This window comes from Octopus bimaculoides, chromosome 9 (assembly GCF_001194135.2).
Source record: "Octopus bimaculoides isolate UCB-OBI-ISO-001 chromosome 9, ASM119413v2, whole genome shotgun sequence".
NCBI classification, from domain to species: Eukaryota; Metazoa; Mollusca; class Cephalopoda; order Octopoda; family Octopodidae; genus Octopus; species Octopus bimaculoides.
Genome location: NC_068989.1, coordinates 77,351,762 through 77,361,198, shown reverse-complemented (window position 1 = coordinate 77,361,198; position 9,437 = coordinate 77,351,762). Strand labels below are relative to the sequence as shown.

The following is a 9,437-nucleotide window of genomic DNA, read 5'->3' as shown; positions in this document are numbered from 1 at the left end:
GTACATATTAAATTCTTTCAGAATATCATTATTTGGTTTGACTTCGTTCTTGCACTATATACGACTCGATACCTGAACAAACTACCCTAGCACAATTCAAATATTATTTTGGGATAACATTTTTCATCCGTGATTATTTTAACACTGATTTGTTGCGTGGTTGAGCTGGCTTGGTTATATGCATACACGCTGTTTTGTTTGTGTGTCTACGTGGATTATTATACGTCTGTCTGTACCCGTCTATTTATGTGTATGTCTGTGTTTTTATTTTGACGCGTATGTTACATTTTAAAGTCTGTTTTTACTTTGTTTTATTGTATGCGTGTCTTTAATTTGTATGTTTGTACATATATACGAGAGTGTGCGCGCGTGCGCCCGTCTATATATATATATGTGTTTATATGATGTGTGAGGATATACAATAATCCCTCGCTACATCGCGGCTCACCTATCGCAGTTTATTATTTAAGCTTGCATCGATTCCTCCGAGGTATTGTTTTGCATTTATGATAAAATAAATATATACACATTTTAAAAATAATAATAATAAAATATATATACGTATAGTACAGTACTGTTTCTACTTCGCAGATTGTCACCTATCGCAGGGCGGGGGTATTTGAAACGTAAAACCCGCAATAATCGAGGGTTTACTGTATGTGTATTAATTGGATGTCCATGTTTGTGTGTGTGTGTGTTTTAACGTATATTCATGTACTCTTTGCGTGTCTACATGTTCTGTATGCTTTTAATCGCGCGCGCGTGTGATGGTGCGTATGATTTCTGTGTGCTTGAGTTGATGCGGTTGTAGTAAGATGTGACTGCTGAAAGGAGAAGGTTCCCATCAGGACTCAGCCGGGATCACTCCCACCTAAGTAGACTAGAACGTGAAATGGATTGCCACCCGGGCCAAGTACCGCACATATGCCCTTATTATCATGAGCCAAATACTCTACCACAGCCACAAGACTTACAGATTTTCATATACTGAACATATATGTCTTATGATTTATCGTCTCGATGCTTCATAAACTCTCCGCTGGATAATCCAATGTCAGTGCTACCATTGTCCAGTAGACCTATGATCAAACATTTTAAAACTGGCATCACCTGCATTATATTTAATTCTTTCAAATATTTGACTTGGATTCGAAACAGTATTCACTGCTAAGTATCGAATCATGTCGGCCTACTTCGGGAAACAGTAGTTTCTCACTTTCAACAATCTTAGCCCAATTTAAAATATCGATAATGATCGTTGACCTATTTTTAACTTTTTAAACTTTGAATAAACGATTTTTTTTATAAATGAAGAGAAAACGAATCTTTCCGGAAATTTGAAATTTGATATTTGATATTTTACTTGAAGAAATATTGTCCATTAAAAAAGAATATTATTTTTTTTTTCTTTAATTTTGAAGAAGTTTTGTCGTAAATATGGCCCTTAAGACTATAACCTATTGTAAAGCATTCTTCCACTGTTGTTCTTTAATATATTTCTGCTACTAGACGGTGAGCATGCTTGACGAAATATCCCAGGGAATCATGAAGTGTTCTGTCGATCAAAGCACCTCAAACCCGACTAAATCATTTAAGCCTGATAGTTATTGTATCGCCTCTTTGGGGCTTGTTAGCATATTAGTTCGTTTTTTTGTTCTAAATATCGTGTTTGATTTTTGTATTTATACGTTTAGCTTATAGGTTTCATCTGTGGCACGATCTGTGTCCTATCCACTTCACAGAATGTGTATTGTTGGCACTCCGTCGCTTACGACGTCGAGGGTTCCAGTTCATCCGATCAACGGAACAGCCTGCTCGTGAAAATTAACGTGCAAGTGGCTGCGCACTCCACAGACACGTGTACCCTTAACGTAGTTCTCGGGGATATTCAGCGTGACACAGTGTGACAAGGCTGACCTTTTGAATTACAGGCACAACAGCAACAGGAAGTAAGAGTGAGAGAAAGTTGTGGTGAAAGAGTACAGCAGGGTTCGCCACCATCCCCTGCCGGAGCCTCGTGGAGCTTTAGGTGTTTTCGCTCAATAAACACTCACAACGCCCGGTCTGGGAATCGAAACCGCGATCCTATGACCGCGAGTCCGCTGCCCTAACCACTGGGCCATTGCGCCTCCACACTCCACACTCCACAGAATGGACCCGGATCAAACGGTGGACTCATCTGCGTTGACATTTACTGATAATATTTTAGTTATCAATTACTTAATTTATTTATCATACTGGTATATCATACCCATACTTGTTGATAATATTGCATTTAACCTTTAATTTATTTCTGTGTTATTTTAATAGAGTGGAAGTGCTGTGATCAAAGTATCCACAGTTAGAAATCTAGGGCACGGAGTCGAATGGTTAGCATTGACAAGCGTTGCTATTATTGCGTTTGACATTTTATTGATTTGTTTACTCGGTTTAATTGGGAAAGGGAAAGACTACCTTCATATCATTCATATTTGTTGTCAATATTATGCGTAAAATTTCAGATGCCCGGCTAGCTCAGTCGGTAGAGCACGAGACTCTTAATCTCGGGGTCGTGGGTTCGAGCCCCACGTTGGGCGAACGATTTTTTTTTTCTTTTCTTTGATTAGCGGCATTTCGTCTGTTTTTACCTTCTGAGTTCAAATTTCACTGGGATTGAATTTGCCTTTCATCCTTTCGGGGTCGCTAAAATAAGTACCATTTGAGCATTGGGGTCGATGTAATCGACTTAATCCCTTTGTCTGTCCATGTTTGTTCTCTCTATGTTTAACCCCCTGTGGGCAATAAAGAAATAGATGTTAGACGCAAAATCGCAGAAACCCTGCTAGCTCATCCGGTAGAGCACGAGACTTTGAATCTCGGGGTTGTGGATTCGAACCTCACGTTAGGCGGACGTTTTTTTTTTGTCTTTGATTAGCGGCATTTCGCCTGTCAACCTTCTGAGTTCAAATCCACCGGGATGGACTTTGCCTTTCATCCTTTCGGGGTCGCTAAGATCAGTATCAATTGAGCACTGGGGTCGAAGTAATCGACTTAATCCCCTCCCACGAACTTGATATCCTTGTGTCAAATCTGAGACCAATTTTAAGGCAGCGAGCTGGCGGAACTGTTAGCACGCCGAGAAAAATGCTTAGGGGCATTGCGTGCGTCTTTAAGTTCAGAATTCAAATTTCACCGAGGTCAACTTTGCCATTTAATCTATACGGCGTCTACAAAATAACCGAGAGTTGAAAACTGAGATCGATGTAATTTTTAGCCTTGTGCCTAATTTTGGAATCAATATTATGTTTAAATCTATAAACTCTACAAGCATGTAGAGTTTATATATGCTGTCTGAGATGCTCTCCTGCACGCACTTGTACGGGACTCGAGGATTGGAAAACTTTTGGAGTTATGTCGAACAGCTGTTATGACATGTAGGATGGGTCCTGCAATCGGCCACTTCCATCGTGAAGATCGATCCACTACTTTCCCTCTGTAGGCGAAGGGGTTGAAGGTAGATATTTTCCTCGTCGAAACTTCCAGCGATTTTTAAAGATTTCATTTGAAAACAAAGTGGAAGTTAAGAGGGATGTGCTTCACCCTCTAATTTTCTTCTCTCTTTAGAAAGATGGGTGAATGCAGCGAGAATGCTTCGAATTTTTTGGGTTCTAATTTGGCCCCTGTAGGCTAAGAACTAAAGAGGAGATAGGAGTCTTTGTCTTGCTACTCCTGATTGTAGTGAGGCTCGGGACCTGCTTATAGAGTGACATGGAGAGTCGATATACTATGTGAATGGAAGTGCGTGAGTGGTGAGTACCTGGGTAGAAGAGATTCACTAGTCATTTCAAGTTAACTATTGCTAGTGTTCTCATAATCTATACTACTACTACTACTACTACTACTACTACTACTACTACTACCACCCTTGTCATGTCTACTATTACTTCTACTGCCACAACTATTCTCTTGCTGTGGCTGCTGCTGCTACTACTACAAATACAACGGCTGATACAAGTACTACTGTTACTCTTACCACTATGGCTTCTACAATGAACAGTACTATTACCTCAATCACAATTACAATCTACTACATCTACTATTCACTATTACTACTGCTGCTGCTGCTGCTACTGCTTCTGCTGCTACTACCACTGCTGTTGCTATTGCTACTATTAGTAGTACAACATCTGATAAAGCGGGTATGAAATGCGTTACATTAATAAATGTTTTGAGGGGGGATGATCTAAAATCGTATGCGATAAGATGAAATTACCTTGCAGCTACCCCCTACGGGGAAATTCGAAGTCAGTTGCGTCATAACGCGCCGTTTAATCCGAATGCGATTTCAAGTTACCAAGAGATAATGTGAACTAGGCGTCATATCAAATCGCTACACCGGCTCACATGCTCAATCTCTTTTAATTATATTTCTTTGCATATTAAAAGATACGTCGTGTAACGACACGTATAAATGCAAATCAGCTGTAAGAAGATATTTGCATTCATAGCTTCATATTCTTTTATTCTTTTAATCTTTTGCTTGTTTCAGTCATATGACTGGGGCCATCTGGGGCCATGCTTATTAGAAGAAATTGACCCTTGGACTTATACTTTGTAAGCCTGGTACTTATTTTATCGGTCCTTTCAGCAGAACTACTAAATTGCAGGGACGTAAGCACACCAACATCGGTTATCAATCGAGATGGGGTGGAAAAACGTAGACTCAAAGACACACACATAAATATATACATGTACATACGAGGGAATTCTTTCAGTTTCCGTCTACCATATCCACTTACAAACAAGGCTTTGGTCGGCCTGAGTCTATAGTGGAAGACACTTGCCCAAGGTGTCACGAAGTGGAACTGAACCCGGAAGCATGTTGTTAGGAAGCAAGCTTCTTAGTACACAGCCGCGCCTGCGCCTATGATCATATGTTCATCTTCTGCCTTTATTTCATATATTCATATTTCCTTCTTTCTTTCATATAGCAGTTAAGTCTCTTCCCATTAGATTTTCAAAAATTCATTGTATTCTATCCTTATTATCGTTCGTAATAATTAATCGGTCCTTCAGTACGCATCTTTTAGAACCATTCAATTAATATGTTATTTTTAATTTCTTTACTTACTCAGACTTCTTAATATCAACAATTTAACGTATATTTGTGTGTGTGTGTGTGTGTGTGTGAGAGAGAGAGAGAGAGAGAGAGAGAGAGAGAGAGAGAGAGAGAGAGAGAGAGAGAGAGAGAGAGAGTGAGAGCGAGCGCGCGCGTTATGGTTTTGCTTATACGCTGCGATGCTACTTGCCGATTGTTAGAACTCAATATATTTAGCATTTAGAGTAAAGATATCACGTGATTACGTGCGTAATATCAATTAAAGAAAGACATAAAACGAGTAATGTAAGCACCTTCATTAGCTTACAGATGTATCTGCTATAAGAAGCAATGCTGAGTACTTTTCTAACATCCTATCAGTAGCTAGAGAAATTGCTTAATAGATAGATAGATAGATAGATAGATAGATAGATAGATAGACAGATAGACAGATAGATAGATAGATAGATAGATAGATAGATAGATAGATAGATACATTTCTTTTATTAGCCACACAGGGCTCAACAAAGATGGGACAAATACAATGTAGAGCTTTTCTTTTTGGGAGGGGGAAGGAAAGAGAGAAAAAAAAACTAAAAAAAGGGTGTGTCGATCAAAAAGGATCGTAGGAAGGGAAAAAGGGGGGAGTTCGATCAAAAGGGATCGAGAAAAAAAAAAGCAATCAATAGGGATCGTGTATCACACAGTAATGTTCTCGTGTAAAAAGAGGGGAGGACAGTTTAGGTTTAGCCGTGGAAAGAAAAGCCTACGGAAAAGACCACGGTAACCTTGGTCAATATTGTCATTGAAGAAACTATAACAGTAAGTGACTCTCTTTTGCCTTTTTGTTTTATATTTTTTTTCCTGGATTTTTTCTAGTTCATAGGGTTATACTCAAGATGGCTCCGTCGTTCACACGTGCCATCCTTGCTACATTCACCCATCTTTTTTTGAAGCATTCACTAGACAAGACCTCCCTTTCTACTCTCACCTTCCTCTTCAGGTGATACTTGAAGAAGTTGATGAGAGATTGCTCAGAGAGGAAAGTCTTTGTCTCTAGACCTTTCAGACGCATCCACCATACACATTATTTCGCCATAGCCACAAGTACGATGAAAATACCTCTTCCTTCCCGTTTAAAGGAAGGAGGCGCGACAATTAGATAGATAGATAGATAGATAGATTTCTTTATTGGCCACGGAAGGACGAACACAGAGGGGACAATACAATGTAGAATTTTTGTTTCGAAAGCTTTCAAAAGGGATCGAAAACATTTTGGGACGTGTACACAAGGAAATAACAAAAGTGTCGTTTTCAACAATTAGGGTTCCCAAAAGCGGGAGTAAATATAACATTGGCTAGCTTTATCCGTGGAAAGAAAAACCTACGGAAAAGAATCACGTCTCTTGATTTGCCTGGATTAATAGCTCTAACCCCTGTCCAAACCAGTTTTTCGGTTTCAGGACGGCAACTTCTAATATATTTATTTCTTCATCAAAATATTAACAGATGGCTGACACCAGCCATATTTCTATGTCAGGGAGCACATCTTTAAATCTTATCTTCGTCACCCGACGACCGAAATAAGTGAGAATCATTATAAATTCCTCACATCCGAGAGTCTTTGTTGAGAGTTCTTTTGTGTGCTCTTCTGTGTCGAATCTTACCTCGATCGTGACAAATCTTTTGTCCCTTGCGATATATTTTTTTAAGCCCATATGAGCCGTAGACACTTCTCAAATGTTTGCTGAGTGGTCTGTTCCAGTCTTTTAGCTTTTATGATCAGGATTTATAAATTATGGTTTCTTTTTAATTGTCCTGCCGAATAGTTTGTGGCGTGTTTAGTTTTATCGTTTTGTCTTCTTTGTTAAATAACAGTTTGCATTGTAGTAGTTTTTCTGTTGAGAAGGATACTAGATGTTTGTTTAGCCTTTGAATAGAAGCAAAATTACTTTGTTTCTTCATGTTTGTGGTGGCGGTGGTGGTTGCAGTGTTGGTGGCAGCGGTGGGGATATGTCTTAGACATGTACTCATTTTGTTTGCTTTCCCTTCCTATTCGTTCGGAAAGAACGCCTGCGTCAATATGTGTGCCGTCGTTTTCCCAGTGTGTGTGTGTGTGTGAAAGTGAAAGTGAATTGATATTTTCATTTTTACTTGTCGATGGAAATCCTTCGTTGAAATTGATTATTGAGACGCTGTTGGTTTCAGAATGGCTAGCCATTCTTTTTTTTTTTTTTTTTTTTTTTTTTTTTTTCATGAACGAGATTTTTGAAGATGCAATTTTAAAATCCGAAAATTCACCCTTAGCGAAAAACTCGCTCAAGCGAAAGCAGATGTTGTTAAGCACTTCTTTCACAAAAATTATTTGCAAATACACAGAAACAGACAGATAAATGTTAAAAGACTTACGGGAGACGACGTGAAAACAGCCAATCGATAGATAGATAGATAGATAGATAGATACATTAATGCTTCGACATACGAGTTAGTTTGTTCCCGGCGACCACTCGTAAAGTTGAACAATAATTTCCTATAATAACAATGTTATAAATCGTAATTCGTTCCTAGAAAAAATATTTTAACTATAAAATTCATAATACTCGTATATAAATGGCAATAAAACAAGAGTAGAACGTAACGGATATTATATGTAAAGTAAAATGACTGTCAAGATCATTTATGATAAAAAATATTATTATTATTATCGTTTTCTTAACCACCTTATATCGCACTAGACTTGTGCACACCATCACTTGTAGACGTGATCGCTGATTCATAAGCACTCGTAGACTTGTAGATTTCTTTTTAAAACACAAGTCTTGAGTTGTTTGCTTAGAAAAAGCTGTTTCTTTTTTCTCTGTTTTCGTTCTGTATAAGTGTCTCGGTAACACGCAGAAACATTTGTTATGGCAGTAGAAAGATTTGGATCATGGTCTTGGAAATTAAAAATCGTAAACCCGGGTTCTCGTAGTGCAAGTTCTCGTAAAGTGAGGTATTACTGTAGATAGATAGATATATAGATAGATAGATAGATAGATAGATATATAGATAGATAAACAAAGAGATGATTAGTTAGGGAGAGAAGGAGAGAGAGATGAGTTTGTGTGTCCTAAGAGAGATGAGGGAGAGAGAGAGATGAGGTTATGTGTACTAAGAGACGATATAGGTTAGTGATATTTGAACATATTTCCCGGCGATCCCGATTCTAGTGATATTTGAACAATTTTCCAGTGACATGAACCCAATGTCTGTCTATGTCAACTCTGACGTGGTACCAATGACTAAATCCTCTATTTTTGCATACCTTTGTCCTATACTGCTGTCAATACGGCCCTGTATATTTGTTTTAATAACTGCAACTTCCTGTAGCATTGTAGAAGTGATATGCATCACTGTGTCGAGTGTTTTAAAACTGCACCTTATTCCCAACACACCATTCTATTTACATACAAGCTTCGGGAAATATTCGTTTCTTGATGGCTTATTCTTGTGGTCGTTTGCAATGCAAAGCTAAGGTTATTGCTACACAGTTATAATTACTAATTTGGTCTGTCATTAATGATGACGTTCGACTCATGTATCTTCCCTGTTCGAGCGGAGATTTGATCGAAGCGAAGCAGGTGTGGGACATCTAGTTTTCTTTTCCTATCCTTTTAGCCTCTATATCAAGGTCTACCAACTTCGATGTGCTATTCAGTTCTTATTCTTTTTCATGAGAGAATTTCGCTGCTATATTTAGGAGGCCAAACGATCACGTTCAAGCCAGCTCCTCGTTACCAAATTATTGTTAGATATAGTTAGTTCTCCACAACAGCTTTGCCACAGTGAGCACCGTGTTTGTGTGGTTTGCTTTCTTTTGAATGGTAGTCTTTATTTCAAATAGCAAGGTGTGATTCGATGAAGATGCGGCTGCTGTTTTTAACCGAATGATTAACTACGTACAGGATTTGTCATCTGTTGTTTCTTCTGGAGTATTTTTATACCATTTATTTTTCTGCTTCTGAATTCTTCTCTCTTACGTTTCCTAGTTTTGTTTTTTTGTTTTTGTTTTTTGCCATTAGTATTTCTACGCGATGGGAATATGTTTTGTCGTATTTTTTTCATTTCTCGATGCCTCATTATGTTCTCTCTTTCCTATTTTCCAAGATGTTATCATACCAACACTTTGATCAATCTCGGTTGAAATGGCCTCTTGATCTCACCATCGTTCTATGATTTATTTTATTTTGTTTCTGGTTCAATGATATTTGTTTCAAGAACAAACATCGGGGTATAATTAGAACGCCGAAAGTGTAGGTACAAATATACGTATTTATGCGTGTCTGTTTCTCTTTCTTTCTCTCTCTCTCTCTCTCTCTCT

The 9,437-nt window shown here is 38.3% G+C and overlaps 1 protein-coding gene and 1 non-coding gene across 3 annotated transcripts in view; both read left to right on the top strand.

Annotated features, from left to right (window-relative positions):
- Positions 1 to 9,437, top strand: part of LOC106878079 (5-hydroxytryptamine receptor 2C) — a 508,970-nt gene that overhangs the window by 245,988 nt on the left and 253,545 nt on the right. The gene's annotated exons all lie outside the window — the stretch shown is intronic.
- Positions 2,504 to 2,576, top strand: Trnak-cuu (transfer RNA lysine (anticodon CUU)). Its single transcript has one exon. It is a non-coding gene; the product is annotated as a tRNA-Lys (tRNA).